Source organism: Saccopteryx leptura, chromosome 3 (genome assembly GCF_036850995.1).
Source record: "Saccopteryx leptura isolate mSacLep1 chromosome 3, mSacLep1_pri_phased_curated, whole genome shotgun sequence".
Taxonomy (NCBI): domain Eukaryota; kingdom Metazoa; phylum Chordata; class Mammalia; order Chiroptera; family Emballonuridae; genus Saccopteryx; species Saccopteryx leptura.
The window spans coordinates 201364605-201385786 of record NC_089505.1 but is presented as its reverse complement, the minus strand read 5'-3'; the positions used below and the strand labels follow the sequence as shown (position 1 = coordinate 201385786).

Genomic DNA, 21182 nt, shown 5'->3' with positions numbered 1-21182 from the left:
CAGAGTCCCAATACTGAGCATGGGCATGCAGTCCCACCCAGCCTGTGGAGCAAAGGCTTACAGCTGTCCTACGAGCGGGCTCCTCCTGCAAGGGTGGGGTGAAAGCCCAGAAACAGGCGGAGACCCGCAGCTGAGCAAAGGTACTCACCCCTGCCAGCAGGGCCGAGCATAACGCCACCCATGGGGTGGGGCGAAGGCCAAGGCCAGCAAGGCATGTACAACCGAGCACATGACTACAGCCACTCCATGAAAGAGAGGCGGAAACCACAGCAACAGCCCCAGTGGGCAGGCACCGGCAACGCCCATACCCAAATGTCCTACGCAGCAACAGCAGAGGGGGTGGCGGGCCTGCAGACAGACCATATCTAGGGAACAGAGGCACACCCAGCAGACTCCAGTGACCAAAACCTTCTTTTACACAGAGAAAATGAGAAGGCAGAGAAATGCAACACAAATAAAAAAAAAACCCCAACAAAAGGACCTGAATGAGTCAGATGTAACCAAATTGCCAGTTGCAGAGTTTAAAATAATGATTGTTAGGATGTTCAAAGATATTAGAATAACAATAGATGGTCAGTATGAACACCTAAAAAAGAAATAGCAAATATAAAAAAGGATATTGAAATAATAAAAAAGAATAAGTCAGAAATGACAAATACAATATCAGAAATGAAGAACATAGGGAAGGAATTAAAAGCAGGATGGATGAAGCTGAGAATTGAATCAGCGAGTCAGAGGACCAGATAAATAAAGGCACAGAAGCCGAGCAGAAAAGAGACTCAAAAAGTCTGAGGAAACTCTAAGAGAGCTCTGTAACAACATGAAGAGAAATAATATCCGCATCATAGGAGTTCCTGAAGAAAAAGAGAAAGAACAAGGGATAGAGACTTTGTTCAAACATATCATAGCTGAAAACTTTCCTCAATTAAGGCAGGAATACATCTCACATGTTCAAGAAGCACAGAGAACTCCATTAAAAGGAAACCCAAAGAAATCAACAGCAAGACACATCATAATTTAAATAACAAAGCTAAATGATAAAAAGAAAATATTAAAAGCTGCTAGAGAAAAAAAGACTATCACCTACAAAAGAGCCCCCATAAGGATGACTTCCAACTTCTCAACAGAAACACTAGAGGCCAGAAGGGAATGGCAAGAAATATGCAAAGTATTGCAGAAAAAGAGCCTACAATCAAGCAATCAAGACTACTTTATCCAGCAAATCTATCATTTAAAACTGAAGGAGAAATAAAAAGCTTTCCAGACAAAAAAAAATCAAGCAATTCACTAAAACCAAACCAAGGCTGTAAGAAATACTAAGGGGCCTGTTGTAAACACATCAAAGGGGGAAAAGAATATAGCAAAAGAGGAATAGAGTTTTAAAAACTGAAATGGCAATAAAAAATTACATATCAATAATAACCTTAAATGTAAATGAATTATGATCCAATCAAAAGACATAGGGTAGCTGCGTGGATAAGAAAACAGGACCCATATATATGCTGTCTACAAGAAACACACTTTAAAACAAACGATGCACATAGACTGAAGATAAAAGGATGGAAAAAAATATTTCACGCAAATGGATATGAAAAAAAAGCTGGAGTAGCAAAGCTTATATCAGACAAAATGGACTTTAAAACAAAGACTATAGTAAGGGATAAAGAAGGTCACTACATAATGATAAAGGGAGCAATCCAACAGGAAGATATAACTATTATAAATATCTACAAACCTAATATAGGAGCACCTAAATATATAAAGCAGACTTTGATGGATATAAAGGACAAGATCAACAGCAACAATATAATAGTAGGGGATTTCAATACCCCACTAATATCACTAGATAGATCGTCAAGAAAGAAAATTAACAAAGAAACAGCAGACTTAAAGGACATACTATATCAACTCGATTTAACAGATATCTTCAGAACCTTTCACCCGAAAGCAGCAGAATATACACCATTCTCAGGTGCTCATGGTACATTCTCTAGGATAGGCCACATGTTAGGGCACAAAAGCAGTCTCAACAAATTTAAGAAGATTGAAATCATATCAAGCACTTTCTCTGATCACAATGGCATGGAATTAGAAATCAACCACAACAGAAAAACTGAAAAATACTCAAACATGTGGGAACTAAATAGCATGTTATTAAATAACGAATGGGTAAAAAATGAGATCAAAGAAGAAATTAAAAAATTCCTAGAAACAAATGATAATGAGCATACATTAACTCAAAATTCATGGGACACAGCCAAAGCAGTCATGAGAAGGAAGTTTATAGCATTACAGGCATACCTCAAGAAGCTAGGAAAAGCTCAAATAAACAACTTGACACTGCATCTAAAAGAACTAGAAAAAGAACAGCAAGTAAAGCCCAAAGCTAGTAGAAGGAAGAAAATAATAAAGATCAGAGCAGAAATAAATGACATAGAGGCTAAAGAAACAATACAGAGGGTCAATGAAACCAGGAGCTCCTTCTTTGAAAAGGTAAACAAGATCGATGAACCTTTAACCAGACTCACCAACAAAAAAAGAGAGAGGACTCAAATAAATAAAATTAGAAATGAGAGTGGAGAAATAACAACTGAAACAGCAGAAACACAAAATATTGTAATAAAATACTATGAAGAACTGTATGCCACAAACCTAGACAACCTAGATGAAATGGACAAATTCCTTGAAACATATAATCTTCCAAAAATTAATTAGGAAGAATCAGAAAACGTAAACAGATCATTTACAACAAATGAGATTGAAACAGTTATCAAAAAACTCCCAAAAACGAAAAGTCCTGGGCCTGATGGCTTCACAAGTGAATTCTACCAAATATTCAAAGAAAAACTAACTCCTACCCTTCTCAAGCTATTTCAAAAAATTCAAGAGGAAGGAAGACTTCCAAGCTCCTTTTATGAGGCGAGTATAATTCTGATTCCAAAACCAGGCAAATTCAACACAAAGAAAGAAAATTATAGGCCAATATCCCTGATGAATTTAGATGCTAAAATCCTCAACAAAATATTAGTAAACCGGATCCAGCAATATATGAAAAAAATCATACACCTTGATCAAGTGGGATTTATTTTTCGGATGCAAGGCTGGTACAATATTCTCAAATCAATCAATGTGATTCTTCACATAAACAAAAGGAAAGACAAAAACTACATGATAATTTCAATAGATGCAGAAAAAGCATTTGATAAAATCCAGCACCCATTCATGATCAAAAGTCTCAGCAAAGTTGGAATACAGGGAACATACCTTAACATGATAAAGGCCATCTATGACAAACCCAAAGCCAACATCATACTCAATCGGCAAAAATTAAAAGCAATCCCCTTAAGATCAGGAACATTGCAGGGGTGCCCCCTTCCACCACTCTTGTTCAACATAGTTCTGGAAGTCCTGGACACAGCAATCAGAGAAGAAAAAGAAATACAAGGCATGCAAATTGGAAAAGAAGAAGTAAAACTATCATTATTTGCAGATGATATGATATTGTATATAGAAAACCCTAAAGTCTCAGTCAAAAAACTACTAAACCTGATAAATGAATTCAGCAAGGTGGCAGGATATAAAATGAATACTCAGAAATCAGAGGCATTTTTATACACTAACAATGAACTGTCAGAAAGAGAAATTAAGAAAGCAATCCCCTTTTTTATTGCAACCAAAAAAATAAAGTACCTAGGAATAAATTTAACCAGGGAGATTAAAGACTTGTACTCGGAAAATTATAAAACATTGATAAAAGAAATCAGGGAAGATACAAACAAGTGGAAGTATATACCGTGCTCATGGTTACGAAGAATAAATATCATTAAAATGTCTATATAACCCAAAGCAATTTATAAATTCAATGCAACACCGATTAAAATTCCAATGACTTACTTCAAAGATATAGAGCACATATTCTAAAACTTTATATGGAGCAAAAAGATAACACGAATAGCCTCAGCCTCCTTGAAAAGGAATAAAAAAGTGGGAGGTATCACACTTCAAGATATCAAGTTATAATATAAGATCATTGTACTCGAAACAACCTGGTACTGGCATAAGAACAGGCATATAGATCAATGGAATAGAACTGAGAACCCAGAAATAAACCCACACTTTTATGGACAACTGATATTTGACAAAGGAGGTAAGAGCATACATTGGAGTAAAGAGAGCCTCTTCAAAAAATGGTGATGGGAATATTGGACAACTACCTGCAAAAAAATGAAACTAGACTACGAACTTACACCACTTACAGAAAAAAACTCAAAATGGATAAAAGACTTAAATGTAAGCCATAAAACCATAAGCATCTTAGAAGAAAACATAGGCAGTAAACTCTGACATCTCTCGCAGCAATATTTTTGTTGATTTGTCTCCACAGGCAAGTGAAATAAAAGACAGAATAAACAAATGGGACTATATCAAACTACAAAGCTTCTGCACAGCTAAAGACAATATGAACAGAATAAAAAGAAAACTACACAATGGGAGAATGTATTTGACAGACATCTGATATGGGGTTAATAACCAAAACTTATAAAGAACTTGTAAAACGTAATACCAGGAAGACAAAAAATCCAATCCAAAAATGGGCAAAAGAAATGAATAGACACTTCTCCAAAGAGGACATACAGATGGCCAATAGGCATATAAAAAATGCTCAACATCACTAATTATTAGAGAAATGCAAATTTAAATCACAATGAGATACCACCTCACACCAGTCAGAATGGCGCTCATCAACAAAACAACACATAATATGTGCTGGCGAGGATGTGGAGAAAAGGGAACCCTCCTGCACTACTGGTGGGAATGCAGACTGGTGCAGCCACTGTGGAAAACAGTATGGAGATTTCTTAAGAAATTAAAAATCGAACTGCCTTTTGACCCAGCTATACCACTGTTAGGAATATACCGCAAGAACACCACAGCACTATTTGATAAAAAGAAATGCACCCCATGTTTATGGCAGCATTGTTCACAATAGCAAAGATCTGGAAACAGCCCAAATGTCCATAAGTGGATGAGTGGATTAAAAAACTTTGGAACATATATACTATGGAATACTACTCAGCCATAAGAAATGATGACATTGGATTATTTACAACAAAATAGATGGACCTTGATAAGATTATACTGAGCAAAATAAGTAAATCAGAAAAAGCTAAGATCTATATGATTCCATTCATAGGTGGGACATAAAAATGAGACTCAGAGACATGGACAAGAGTATGGGGGTTACAGGGTGGGGGGTGGAGAGGAAGGGGGTTGGGAGAGGGGAGGGGCACAAAGAAAACCACTTAGAAGGTGACGGAAGACAATTGGACTTTGGGTGATGGAAATGAAGCATAATAAAATATCAAAATAACCTAGAGATGTTTTCTCTGAACATATGTACCCTGATTTATCAATGGCACCCCATCAAAATTAATAAAAAAAAAGAATTTGTCTCATGGCTAATTCAGGCAGTTAGAAGAATAATATAAGGATGCTAATTCTGCTTCTCAGGCCACATCGTGCAAAAGGGGCCCTAAGAAAATTGGTGATTTGGTTCCTCTGATTTTTCTAATTGGATTTAAAAATAGGTCAGGAAAGCCCTAAAATGGAACTAACAATACATGAGCATAAATTTAAAAGAATTTTAGATACTGGAGTTGATGTATCTGTTATTTCTAATCTACATTGGCCTCCTTCCTGGCCCACTCATGCAGCAGCCACAGAATTACAAGATATAGGGCAGAGTAAATCCCCTCAACAAACTTCTAGGTTATTACATTGGGAAGATTAAGAAGGTAATTCTGGATTTTTTAAGCCTTATGTGCTCCCTGGATGGCCAGTTAATTTGTGGGGTAGAGATGTTTTGAAAAATATGGGAGCCATTGCTTGTCAGTCCTAAGGGTTTAATCAGTACTCAGATGCTTGATTGGGGATTTTTGCCCACTAAGGGACCAGGGAAAGAACAGCGAGAAATTCTCACCCCCATAGAAGTGGCTCCCAATACCAGAAGGTGTGGGATTAGAATATCAAAATTTAGCATAGGGGCCTTGGTAGCTCATGCCACCCCAACAATGCATTGTGCAGACCCAGTTACTTGGAAATCAGATAATCATGTATGGGTAGACCAATGGCCCCTTTCTCAGGAGAAACTTCGGGCAGCTGCTCAATTGAAACAAGAGCAGCTACAACTTGGGCACATTGAACCATCTAATTGCTCATGGAATACACTTCCATATTTTGATCTTGTCATCTCTTTGATTATCAAGGGGCATAGGCGACCCTTACAGTTTATAGGTTTTGAGCCTCATAATTATTGTTGTTCCTTTTTTCAAAAGATCAACAACAATGGCTCTGGGAAACTTCCACTAAATGGCAAATCGCTCTTGCAAATCAATGGACAACTTTATACTGAAACTGTGAACTTAAAATCAGCTCAAAGACTAGAATTATATGCCATTATCATAGCTTTTCAGTATTTGCCATAATCCTCATTTAATCTGTATACAGACAGCAAATATTTACTTATGAATGTTTCCACTATAAAGACTGCTGTCTTAGGGACAACTGCTGATGAACTATTTCAGGAGTTCCTCCTTCTTCAAAGACTTCTATTTCAACATAGAGCTCCATGTTTTATAGATCATACTTGAGCTCACTCCATGTTTCCTGGAGCTTTAGCACAAGGAAATGCCCTTGTTGATCAAGCTACCCAAAAGAAAATTATTTGGAGCAACCATGACAGATCGAGCAATTCAGTCTCATACTATTCATCACCAGAATGCTGCAGCCCTGTGTAAACAGTTTCAACTTTCTCGGGAAGCAGCACAGCAGATTGGGAAATCCTGTCCAAGGTGTCCTATACTACAATCTGTCCCTTCATTTGGAGTTAACCCTCAAGGACTCCTACCAGGACAACTTTGGCAAATGGATGTTACTCATATACCTTCATTTGGCAAACAGTCCTATGTCCACGTTACAGTGGATACTTATTCTGGATTTATAGTAACCTCTGCCAGAACAGGAGAGGCTGCTAAGCATGTTATAGCTCATTGTCTGTATGCATTTTTCTATTATTGGATTTCCTAAACTGGTTAAAACTGACAATGCTCCTGCATATGTAGCAAAAGCATTTACTGTATTTTGTCAAACCTTTCGAATTATGGGTATTTCTTACAATCTTTAAAGTCAAGGTATTATTAAAGTGTACCCAGCAAATATTTTAAGGTCAATTTAAAAAAATTTTAAAGGGGGGAGTCATATCCTGGAACTCCTATGGGTCTACCATATCATGCTTTTTACTTAAAAATTTTTAAATTTCTTTTGAATGCTGATGAACAGGAGATGCCAAATCTTTTTCTCCTGCAAACTTCTACCTTCTTTTATTTGATCCAGCTAATAACACTGTTTTGTCTTTTTCCAAATAGCTCCAGATATACAGAAAAGGTTTATATAGGCAGATGGGGATCCTCAAACCCCTCAGCGAGATCTTCTGAGCATGGCTTTTAAGATACCAAGAGGCAGAAAAAGCCCAATAGAGATCAGGTGAACTACCAGCTTTTAGGATATGCCCTTAAAGGCTCCAATGCCCCAAAAGGTCTCATAGGATTCCATCTGGGTCCTGCTTCAATAGTGGAAAGGAAGGTCATTGAGCTAAAGCCTGCCAGGCTTACATGCCTTTGCTGTGAGGAAAAAGGGACACTGGAAGGTAGGCTTCCCCCTCGCTCCTCTAAGGGAGGGTTCAGTCTCTTCCAGCCCTGCTCCAGCCACCTATGACCTAACCTTGCCCAGAATGCTGGGGTTTGCCACTGAAGGCTGAAGGTGCCCAGGGCCTCGGCCCCATCTACGACACTGTGGACGAGCCTAGGGTATTTCTTCCAAGAAGCAGGTAAACTGATCTCATTTGCACAAGGGCCACTTAACTATGTCTTGCCTGAATAGTCAGGTTTTTTATTCTTCCCTCGAAGATCTCTGTTGTGGGTGTTGATAGTCCTATTTTCTGCTGCTTTGTTTAATATATAGTGTTTCCTTTATTCCTCCTACCTCAATGCCCCACTCATATTTCAGGCTGGGACCTACTCCTAATTTAGAGCTCTCTTTCCTCCTTTTGCCAGCTTCTATTTTGAATTTACCTTTGCCACCCAGCTTAGTGTATTTCAGGGTTCTCTTTACCATGCGACATTTGCAGAGCTCCAGGGAAAAGCACCCTGGTCTCATCTCTTCAGGCAGAGGAGAACAGAAGCTTCATATCCACACATGCTGCAGATGGCTTTTCCAGTCTACCTGAATCATTACCAGCTAGAAGCAGTGGTCATTGGGACTTGGATGTGAGCTGCAAAGTATAGAATTGTGACAACAATTCCAGTGCCATGCGGACTTTTCCTGGATGTGGACTTTTTCTGGACTCCTGCTCCTTGTGATAGCTCCTAACGGACTGAACTGGGGTTGGGTTGCATTCACAGGGATTTGAAATGGTGTTGGTGCCAACTTGGACTTGGTGAACATGTTAAGGACACTACTCTTTATGGATTGTTGTTGTATTGGCCAAGAGTTTGCTTAAAGGCTTTAATCACTGTAAAAAAAAATATAGAAAACTGGATAAAGAAGATGTGGCACATATACACTATGGTATGCTACTCAGCCATAAGAAATGATGACATTGGATCATTTACAACAAAATGGTGGGATCTTGATAATATTATACGGAGTGAACTGGGCAAATCAGAAAAAGCCGGGAACTGCATGATTCCATACATTGGTGGGACATAAAAATGAAACTAAGAGACATGGATAGGAGTGTGGTGGTTACGGGGGGTGGGGGAGGGAAGTAGAGAGAGCGGGAGGGGCAGGGGAGGGGCACAAAGAAAACGAGATAGAAGGTGACGGAGGACAATCTGACTTTGGGTGATGGGTATGCAACATAATTGAAGGACAAGATAACCTGGACATGTTTTCTTTAAATATATGTACCCTGATTTATTGATGTTACCCCATTAAAATTAAGAAAAATTTGTTTATAAATAAAACAAAATAAAAAAATGGCAGCAGCTACATCTTGGCATTGATTTGAGGCTTAAATAAAGAAACAAATATGAAGTGCTTGGAATCGTGCTTAGTACGCAGCAAGCATGACCTAAACATTGTTGTAATTTCTATGAAAGTAACTCTAGCCCTGGAGTTGGCAAACCTTTCCTGTAATGGGCTAAAGTCACAGTAACTATTTCAGACTTTTTGGTCATTGGTCTCAACTTTGCAGTTATAGCGCAAACATAGCCATAGATAACATATAAACAAATAAACAAATGGATGTGGTGTGCCAATAAAAAAAAAGTAGATTAGTGATTTTCTAAAGCTAGGTCAGTTAGAAAGATGGAGATCAAAAAAAGGTTATGAGGGTACTTTTGTAATAATAAAAATGTTTCTTGTAGTAATTGTTGAGTGTCTATGCTGGTACATAGAACCAGCCTTAGGTGGTGATTAACAGCAGGATTTTGTTCAATCTCTGCTTTGGGCATGTGAGACTTTGAGATATTGAAGGTCTACATTTCTCTTGAAGGATGAAAATTTCCTTAATTTGAGTAAACTAACCTATAACTGCTTTTCCTGAATTGGTTTACTTTTGAATAGATTGTTTTATAATTTGAGAATAGTGTGAAGAGAATCAACAGTAGAAACAGCAGATTGCTCTGGCAATCTATGGTAATATGCTAGGTGAGGGAGAAATTAAAGGTGCCGTGGATGAGCATGGCTAGTAATTGTAAGGTCCTACCGAGAACAGTGTGGCACGGAATGAAGAAATACACTCAGAGAGAAAGGATTAGAGCGGGAAGCCTCTGTAAGCTGATGGCAAGCCAGAGCAAAAGCAAAACCCCCAGTTTGCTTTATTATATAGTGCAGAGCTGTATGCAAACAAAGAAGTCTCTGATACAAAGTCACATATCTGAGGCATAAACAGGAATCTATTTAAGGCATAAACAAGAATCCCCCCACAATGCATAACTGAAATCAACCAACATCAGAACAAAGGGTGAGAGGAAGGGCATGTAAATTGGTTTATTATCAACTTAAACAATCAAAGGTTCTGGGGATAGGACAAATAAAAACAGCTTCACTCAGCTTCACAGCTAACATGGAGGTGTGGAGAAGAGCTTAGCCTTTAGCAACTTAATCAAGCATGTGAGGTGGGAGGATAGGCAGTAAGGACCCTGTCCACTTACTGCCAGTCCCCCACACTTCTGTTCCCCCAAAAATCTAAACGGAAGGACTCTGTCAGCTTGCAGTCTCCAACGTAAAGTCATCAACCAGGGTCGCAGAATCCACAAAACTTGATGACAGACTGAAGGAAGGAAGGTTAAGAAAGAGGAAAACCAACTTGTGTTCTGAAACAGAGAAGCAGCATAGGCAGCTATTTTACTGGTGAACCCTAGTATTACATTGGATCTTTTTCAACTTACCAGGACATACATTACTCAAAAAAAAAAAAAAAAGTTCATGTGTGTACAGGTGTATGAGCACATGTACATGCACATAAGTACATATACTTTTAAATACATTTGTTATACATTGTTTATATTATATGTATAATAAATAGGTTCTATTTTATATTGCATGCTATATCCTATGCTAAATTACACATTGTAATATATAATAATATACTAATAAGTATAAATACATAAAATATATTCAATATATCTCACAGCTGGTAACGGAGCAGGCGTCAGATCCCTCCTTCATCAGCCTCTAAGCAATTTGGCTCAACCAGAACCCTTTCAGACACCACAAAGATGGTCACATCCTGAATAGCAGCTCTATTTAGTGACTTGCAGCTGGCAGGTAGTTCGGTATTTGATCTTCCTGACTGTGTGTCAAACTACAGAGAAATTATATTCTGACTCAGCCGGTTTTGCCCTCAGTGGGGAGAATGTGTTGGTATGATCTTGTTTATTTAGATAATGCTACATAATCCAGTAAAGACTGGGTGCAAAGTATAGCAGATGTACAAACTTCCTGTCTTTGATGACACATACCATGGTTTCTCGATTATCAAAGAGAAGAAGATCAAGGTGAGAAGGAAGATCCAACATTGGGCTGACTTCTGTCCTTAGATTTCTTTAATTTGCTCATTAGGAACAGGTTTGCTAGAATGACCAGGTAGTTTAAATCAGACCCCGATTGTTTTAAGAAATTGTGCTTCTTCTTGCCATTCACAAGGGAAAAGTGATTGCATATATCTATGCATTAAGAAATATAGAGAAATTATCAGACACACAATATCTGTTCCTATTTTTATACAAAATGTATGGATATAAAAGCCAAGACCCTGATTAAGCAGCTTACCTAAATTCAGACAGCTAGTAAGTTGGATAATCAAAATGGAAATTCATATGTCTTAGCCTTAAAATCACTTTTTTTTCCCACTACCCCATGTGGCCAGTAGATTATTAACCAGACTGACAGAGAGAAAAAGGTTTGGAAGTATTAGAAATTTCTAATGTCTTTTAGAGTTACATCTTTAATGATCTAAAAAGTATTTTTATATACCTATGGCTTAAATTCAAAGATACAAAGGAGTAACAGCAATATAGGGTACCTAACTCTCCTGGTGCATCTTCTCTCTTGTTAAAGATCTTATTTTCTCTGAATCATAAGTGAGAGCCTGCTTTTTATCTATTTATAACTTTATACTCTCTACATAGCTTATTTTACAAATGAGAAAAGCTGTCAAGAAGGACAGTTGGGTTGACCCAGGGAAACAGCTTAAATAGTATTGTTTAACCTGTTGCTACCCTTATGAACCAAAAACATACCTGGAAGTGAGACAAGCTTTGTAGATCAATTGGGCATTTGATGACTATGTACTTAGGTCTTTTATATAATAGGCATTGGGCTTAATATATAACATATTATAATATTTTACTTGTCAACTCATAGGGGAATTCTCTCTCTCTCTCTCTCTCTCTCTCTCTTTCTCCCCCCCCCTCTCTCTCTCACACACACATACACACTAACATGCTATAAAAGTTATTATGCAATAACATTACCCTATAGCATTTGTTTTGCATAACTCATGGCAGACTGGGACTCATTCCAGGCTGGCAAGAAGAGACAAGATATAGCAGAGACTGTCCATTCTAACTTGGACCTTACCAAAATCTACTTTAATAGAGAATTGAAGATACACGTTTTCACTGGTACTGCTTTCCTAATGAAACTGACAGAGCAATTATCTTCCTTTAAGAGGTACTTTTCTTATATCTTCCTTGAGAAATCATTTTGCAATAGGAGCTAAAATTCTTTGCTATTCACTTATTTAACTGGCCCTGCTATATGCTGTATCCAACAGGCTTCTGATCTGAGAGCTAGAATACTGTTCTACAAAGACAGGGAATGAAAACCACACCAACTCTCAAAGTGTTGCTGAGAATAAGGCAAGCTGAGTATACAGCCTAGAATGGTTCAAAAATGTGAACCCCACCTGAGGAAAAAAGGAGACAACCATTTTGAGGGGAATCAATCTTATGCTAAATGTGGTTACCCTGGAGTGGAGTCAACCATAAGGTAAATTTGTTAGGTCAGTTTCCTAAAACTCACTTTCAAAATACCAGAGAAAGTACAACAGGATAGGAAAGAGGGGTGCCTAATTTGCTGACAAAAGAGATGGCCAGGAGAACATGATGAATTCACATAGGTTTCTACTTCACATGCTTACAGCAAATGCTTAGTCAGTTCCAACTGACTCTGAAGAAAGTTGCACTTCTACATAACAGAACTTTGCAGCCCCATGAATAGATATTTAAGAAAACTATGCAATAGTTTGATAATACACAGACTTAGTTAGAGGTAAACCTCTCTCATTTCCCTGGATCGTTGGTGAGATCAATGTTTAAGTCACAAATAGGATCTCAAAACAATTTTTTTAATCATTCCTTTGTCAAAATCAAAATTCATTAAAGCAACTCATATTTCAACACTAGTAGTAGAGCCAGTGTATTAAGAAATGATATCTCAATCAAGAAAAATCTCACCAGAATGTCTGCATCACTTGCGGTTGTTTCTCTTTTCTTTTTTAAAATATTCTTTTCTTTACCCTGGAAAAGAATCAATGGTAAATGGCAAGTGGGGGTAGTGAGGTGGGGACTTCACAGGAAATACTCCAGTCCTGTAAAAATCGCTCAGATGGTCATCTAATAAATATTAACACTATGCACAATGTATGCTGCATATTCCCAGTATATCTTACTTCTTTTCTCTCTGAAGATGAAGTTGACATCAAGAGCCAGCCTGCATTGGTTTGAGTCCTGGCCTCATCGCCTCCTAGCTGGGTGCCCCATACCAGTTAATTAATCTTTCCAGGCCCCAGTAAAATGACAATGACAATAGTTCATACAACATGGGAGTATTATAAAGATTTAATGAGTTGATATAAAATATAAAGCACTTAGAATAGTGTTAGGTACATAATAAGCACTAAGCGAACATTTGTGAAATAAAATAAATCAAGTTTACCTGGTTATTGTCCAACCATCAGATTTTGGCACCTACTGGGAGAATTTGGCAGTCTTCATTTTACTTTCCCCTGTCCAACTGTCAATGTATCTGATATATACCATTGCAGTAAAAGTCGTGGTACTGAACCTCACATTCTTTGTTCATTGCTGTGAGAATGTTTTAATGATAATCCTTGGTATCCTGCCTTTAGCCCATATTTTATCAATCCAGTGCTATGGGACATAGCACTTTCTATAGAATAGAGGGAGGAAAGAGCCCTGGATAGGTCATTAATTTTTTTTCCTTACCTCTGCCACCCACTTTCAAGCCAGACCACACACATAAATCATTCCAGACTTTTTCTTCATCACACTGTGGTTTCTGTTCACATTTTCTCTGCCCTGAGGAAACCATTCTGCTACAGGTGGGCAAATTTAGCACTAATGGCATTACCCTATGTTTTCAGGGAAATTTTTGAAGGCAAAATAACCTCATTAACATTGCCAGTTTTGCAGGATTCTTGTCACTGATCAAGTTTAATTATTTCCTGTGCCATTATTGAAAAACCTCTCAATTCCTGGTCAGATAATTATCTCATGGGAAATCTCTTAAACTATTTCTATAATGGATTACCCACCACACCTTTTTTAAACAATGACTCCAAAACCAGCTTTTTCCTTGTTACTATGTCATGGAGCACTAATGGAACACTATCACTTCATGAGAAAATATAGCTAGTCAGTTTAATTTTAAAAATAAAGATAATTATGTAATTTTGCAATATGTAAACTGGTTGACTTAACAACTATATAAATAGACAAAAACTCTGGTTTTAAAAAAAATCCTGAAAGTTCAAATTACAGGCTAGAGAGTGGCTATACACTTATTAAGCATGATAATTTCAGCAGTTGTTATGTAGATGATTAATAAGGAGATGGCATCTTTTTTAATTTTTTTATTAATTTTAGAAAGGGAGTACTGGGGAAGGGAGTAAGAGGGAGAGAGAGAAACATCCACCTGCTTCTGTATGTGCTCTGACCAGGGATTGAACCCACAACCTCTACAATACTAGGATGACACTATAACCAACTGAGCTATGTAGTCAAAGCATGGCATCTTTTATTTTAGAAATCCTTCCAAATTATTTTTGAAAAACACTTCTGCTTGTATCTGGCATCTGCTGTGCTTCAGAATTCATAGTAACAGGCCTTGTAAGCTAATGGGATCCTCCATTTGTCACTTCTTCCATGCAGAGCCGAGGGCAGGGACTTCCAATCCAGTGGAAAGTACAGTTCAATACAGGTGATTCTAGGAGTGCTGTTCCCCAAGAAGCTTCCCATCCTTTGAGAATTCATTCAATGCTTTGAAAAATAGAGCACCCAACTCATAGTCCTTAGGTGAGAGTATTTCTTCCATCTTTCTCCTTACAAGAAGAGGCTAGGGCAAAGTTACAGTAGTAATCAATATTTTATCTGATTCTTTAAAATATTGTAAATAGATTCAACCATTTAACAAGTAATCCTTTGTCACCCACTACATCACAGGGCCTCAGTTACTGTAGAGATAAACCAGGAAAAAAAAGTGAGGCCTTCAGGAAGGAAGATAATAATATAATAATGGGCTATTGTATACAGCGTGTAAGGAGAACATTTGGCAGTCACTTTGACCAAAGTATAAACACAGTATTTAGAGCAGCGGTTCTCAACCTGTGGGTCGCGACCCCGGCGGGGGTCGAACAACCAAAACACAGGGGTCGCCTAAAGCCATGGGAAAATACATATTTCCGATGGCTTTAGTCGCTGAGAAGCTGCGCTACCGTCTGCAGCAGAGCTATTCAGCTTGAACGCACGTTCCAAACTGAATGCCTGCGGTCATGCGCAGACGTAATTGCAACATCTGCCTGGGGCCTAAAGGGCGGGGGAAGTGGGGGAACGCTCCACAGTCCATAGCAGCCTGGCTGCTCATCCATAGCAGCGCATTATGTGTGTCCTGGCTTGCTGACATCATCAGTGGGCGGGTGCAGCAAGCGCTGGAGGACAGAAGCCTAGGAGGCAGAGAGGCAAGAGGCGGAGAGCCAAGAGAGCCTGCGAGACAGACTGCTGGTGTAAAAAAGGTTAATAATGTAAAAACAGTACACACACAATACTGTGTAAGTGTAAGGTGCTTTGTGTGTAATCATTACTCAGTACACAAAGCAGCTTACACTTACACAAAGCACTATACATTTACACAGTGTGAACTACATTGGTCTTATACTATAAGAGACCACTATAAGATGTAGTTCACACTGTTCCCCAATGTATAATTATCTCCCATATCTCCCACTATTTTCCCATATTCTGAATGAGGAAACTGCTGAAATCAGCGGTTTCCGGCATTGAATCCGCCTCCTATTGATTTCATTGGGAGTGCGGTGGATTTTGTGGAAGAGAGCTCGGGTTACCACACAATCTGCCACAGCCTCCTTTTGATTTCAATAAGAGGTGGAGAAATGACAGTTTCCGACACATTTCTTCCTCTCCTATTCAAGTCAATGGGAGGCCGCAGCAGATTCTGCTCAAATATAGAGCATGTTGCTTAATATTTTCACGCTAGAACTTTTCCTAGAGCAGAAAAATTCCAAAGGTGGAATCCGCTACCCCCAATAGACTGAAAGAGGCCTCACACTGAGGAATCTGCTGTGCGGATTCTGCAGTGTAAAAGATCTGCCTCCTATAGAAGCAGGAGCACAAGGGGATGAAATGTTTTTCTGCTCTAGGAAAAGTTCTAGCGTGGAAAAAATTAAGCAACATGCTCTATATTTGAGCGGAATCTGCTGCGGCCTCCAATTGACTTGAATAGGAGAGAAAGAAATGTGTCGGAACTGCATTTCTGTCGTACAGGGGATCTCTCTTCTGCGGAATCCACGGGTCTCCCATTGAAGTAAATGAGATGTGGATTCCACTGCAGAAACTGCTGCTTTATAGTGTTAAAGAGCCCTGAAAGATATCATGCTGTGCAGAAACTGCAGTGTATCCTATGACTAGTTCACACTGTTCTATATAGAAAACTTGCCACTAATCTGGAAAAAACAGATCCATTAGTTAAGCAGCTATTTACAGAATGGTAGCCCCAATACACTAAGTAGGAAGGTCCATTAGTAATAAATATTTCTCAATATATAATTAAATATTGTTTTTGTGATTAATCACTATGTTTAAATTATGTTTGATTTGTAACAATGAGGATACATAATGCATATCAGGTATTTACATTCCAAATCATAACTGTAGCAAAATTACAGTTATGAAGTAGCCACCAAAATTATTTTTTGGTTTGGGGTCACCGCAACATGAGGAACTGTATTGCAGGGTCACGGTATTAGAAAGGTTGAGAACCACTGATTTAGAGAGAAGGGAAGGATATATAATATATAAACTCTGGCTGGAGAGATTAGAAAAAGCAGCCCTTGAGTAGAAATTATTTAAGCCAAATCTTAAAGTATAAATACAAGTACATCATCATGCATCTAGATGAGAAAAGGTCCTTCAGGCTGAGGAAGCAGCAGGCAAAGTGTAGAGAGTTGGTGAAGACTTAAGGAGAACTGATCACCGTGGACACTCATCACAGGCAGGAGGACGAGGGGATGAAATGTTTTTTAAGATTTTATTTATTTTTTTTAGAGACTAGGAAGAAAGAGAGAGTGAGAATGAAGACAGAAGTGAAGGAAGAGCAGGAAGCAGGAAGCATCAACTCCCATATGTGCCTTGCCCAGGCAAGCCCAGGGTTTTGAACCAGCAACCTCAGCCTTCCAAGTCAATACTTTATCCACTGCAACACCACAAGTCAGTGACTATGTAATGAATTGATGGGAGATTTCACGGAGAAAGCTGTCCTGAGTCCAGTTATTGCATGGTAAAATTCTAGACCTTACCCTGTGGATCACCATTCTCATAAGTAGAATTCTCGTGGGTGCCATTCTTCCCTGGGTGTATCCATGTTAATGCATAATTCCAAGTGAACTAACTTCAACTTCATCCCCTTTTCTCTTCTGAAAAAAATGTGGCAATTCCCGGGGAGTTAAGGTAAACAGTGGGATAATCTAAACTGTGAGATAACCTTTACTCATTAAAAAATAAATCATCTCATTAATAATAATAATAATAATCTCAAAATTCAGTTCTTTATTTCCAGTGGGCTCTATCTTATCAATCTATCTAGATAAAACAAACACAGAACAGCTCTCCTTATGGTAATGTTCTATGATAACAAGTTTAATAACTACTCTTAGAGATGAAAATAAATAAAACAATTATGTAAAGAGAATGTTACGTGCAATTTGCATTCTGGCAGAGTTATTCTATTTACAATGAGGGAGGTGGACTGGAGAATATAAAGCATAGAGGTAGAGTGTACTAGAGGTGATTACAATCATCTAGAAAAGCAGTCGATGTTGTGCCAGTTTGAATTTAGAGAAAAGGAAGGTGGGTGGACAAAGAGTAAAGGGGAAAGACGTGTTCATCAAGAACTCTGGGTGGCGAGGGAGAAGGAGAAGATGAGTCCACTCCGAGGCCAAGACAGATAGCAGCAGACAAATTTCAGAAATGGAAGGAAATGGAACTCATTTTTCTTTTTTTAAGAAATATTGAGTCTTGAGAAAGCATAAATTCACATGTTTCAAACTTTGGTTCTTTGAACACTAATGAAAGAAGGCAAGATAAAGTTTGAGGTCAAATGATATAATCAGACATAATAGATTTATATAGTTCAAAGTTAGCAAACTTTTTCTGCAAAAGACAAGATAATAAATATTTTAACTTTGAAAAGCCTTATAGTCTCTGCTGTAAGTACTCAAATCTGCTCTTGCAGTGTGAAAGCAGTCATAGACCACATGTTATCAAATGGGCCTGGCTGTCTTACAATAAAATTTTGTTCACAAAAGCAGGCAGTGGGCCAGATTTAGCCCACCATCGCTAGTTGGCCAACCCTAATACAGAGGCAGCCTAGATACATAAAAATTATCATAAGAAAATATTCTCTCTGGGATTTTACTATCATTAACTTAGGTCATTTATCAATTCTATACATACCCTGGGTATGTTATAAGCTTCCTCCAATTGTCACAGTTTTTAAATGATTTTTTATTTATTCATTTTAGAGAAGAGAGAGGGGTGAGGGAGGACTTCAACTCCCATATGTGCATTGACCAGGCAAGCCCAGGGTTTCAAACCAGTGACCTCAGTGTTCCAGGTCGACATTTTATCCACTGTATCACTGCAGTTCAGAGGTATTGTCACATTTTTTAATACAAATTTTTTTTTAATTTTTTAAAATATTTACAGTTTATTTATTTATTTATTCATTTTAGAGAGGAGAGGGAGAGACAGAGAGAGAGAGAGAGAGAGAGGAGAGACAGAGAGAGAGAAGTGGGGAGGAGCAGGAAGCATCAACTCCCATATGTGCCTTGACCAGGCAAGCCCAGGGTTTTGAACTGGCGACCTCAGCATTTCCAGGTCGACGCTTTATCCACTGCGCCACCACAGGTCAGGCATTAATACAAATTTTTATCACACAAATACTTTTTCAAAATTAAAGACACTTGGCCTGACCTATGGTGGCGCAGTGGATAAAGTGTTGACCTGGAAATGCTGAGGTCGCCAGTTCGAAACCCTGGGCTTGCCTGGTCAAGGCACATATGGGAGTTGATGCTTCCAGCTCCTCCCCCCCTTCTCTCTCTCTGTCTCTCCTCTCTCTCTCTCTGTCTCTCCCTCTCCTCTTAAAATAAATAAATAAATAAATAAATAAATAAATAAATAAATAAAGACACTGTCAGGTTTCAATGACATTACGCATGTGCTAAGACACATCAGAGTATAATTGTTTTCTATTGAGAAGTATGGGTGTATATACATAAGTGTGTGTGTGTATAAAATAAAATCATCTTAAAAATATAAAAATTTTTTTGACAACAAATTCTGGTGGAAAATCTTGACAAACTAACTGGCTCTTTGAATATTTAGAAGCCAAGAATATTAATAAGGTTTTAATGTCAAAGTGATTGATTAAAAAAAAGTTGCTAGCAAACTCTTTGGGGGGAGGGGGACAGACAAAACTATTATCTCTCTGTAATGACAGACATTTACTTTAGGAAGCCAAGAAAGTTCTCCTTGTGTACCAGGTAGGAAAACCTGATTTAGTCATTAAAACAGTACATTAGGCAATACTTCTTAATAAGCAGCCAAAAATAAGTTGACTAATGGAATATCATGTTGAAACTCTATTCTCACTGCTTATATCCTTAATGGGTCCCTGTCAAAAGATGGCATAAAAATAATAAGTAGATAGCTATAATTCTTTTCTCATTCTTACATAGCTTTTTATATTTTTGTAACCCAAATAAGTGCCCATATAAAGAAAAGAAATGTAGGATTGTATGGAGACATAATCTAAGCCCATATTTTCAACTTTTATAAGATCTATTTAACATTATTAGGACAGAGTGAAGGAAAATACTAAAATAGACCTACAGTTCAGTTTCATTGAAATATAGTTTGGTGTTAAAGTTGTTCTTTTAATCTGTTGTTGATATCTGTCTCCATGGCAATGGTCCTCGTTCATAAATATTCTTGCTGCAGGTTTATCTGATTTTTGTATATGCAATTAAAAAGTTTCTCTTAACCATTCATAATTTCTCCTTGGTACAAAACTTTTTCACTCTGTCTTTTTTTTTAGCATAAGGAATGTGGTGATTCCAGGGTCTGGTGATTTCCTGGCTTCTTTATTTTTTCTTTTCTCTTTTTTTTCCCCCTTTTTCTTTTTCTGAAGTTGGAAACGGGGAGGCAGTCAGACAGACTCCTGCATGCGTCCAACCGGGATCCACCCAGCATGCCTTCCAGGGGGCGATGCTCTGCCCATCTGGGGCATTGCTCTGTTGCAACCAGAGCCATTCCAGTGCCTGAGGCAGAGGCCACAGAGCCATCCTCAGTGCCCGGGCAAACTTTGCTCCAATGGAGCCTTGGCTGCGGGAGGGGAAGAGAGAGACAGAGAGGAAGGAGAGGGGGAGGGGTGGAGAAGCAGATGTGCGCTTCTCCTGTGTGTCCTGGCCGGGAATCGAACCCAGGACTCCCGCACGACAGGCCGATGCTCTACCACTGAGCCAACCGGCCAGGGCCTTCCTGGCTTCTTTAGAGAGGTTCTTTTAAACTATGATTGTTTTCTTTGTTTTCCCCCTATTGAGGTCTCTCTTGCAGTCTTTTTACTAGCCAATTTCTTGTTTTTTTTCCAGTGTTTTACATAGTATCAGTTTGAAAACAGAATTTAGTATTTTTTTTAAAAAGCAGTGAACTAGATCAGGAGGAGGAAGGTGTTAACTAAGTAACTAAATTATAAAGAGAATTATAAATCAGAACTCAACAAAAGTGAGAGACTAAGTAGTTTGGCTTTGAAGGTCATCACCACTACTCAACCCTATGGTTGAAGGAAGAAAAGAGCAGCTTCGGACACATGGGGTGAGCCTGAGTGTGTCTCAACAAACCTCCACAGTCGTCTCACCTTGATCCATAGATTTGCTTCCAACAGTTTAGTTGCCCATGACCAACCAGGTTTCAGAAATATTAAGTGAAAAATTCCAGAAATGAGTTCATAAGTTTAAATTGTGTGTTGTTCGTAGTTCAAGTAATGAAATCTTGTGTGGCTCCATCCCACCTGGTATAAGTTCC

General features: G+C 38.4%; 1 non-coding gene across 1 annotated transcript; it reads right to left on the bottom strand.

Moving 5' to 3' along the window:
- Positions 1–20559: 20559 nt before the first annotated feature.
- TRNAD-GUC (transfer RNA aspartic acid (anticodon GUC)) lies at positions 20560–20635 on the bottom strand. Its single transcript has one exon. It is a non-coding gene; the product is annotated as a tRNA-Asp (tRNA).
- Positions 20636–21182: the final 547 nt, after the last annotated feature.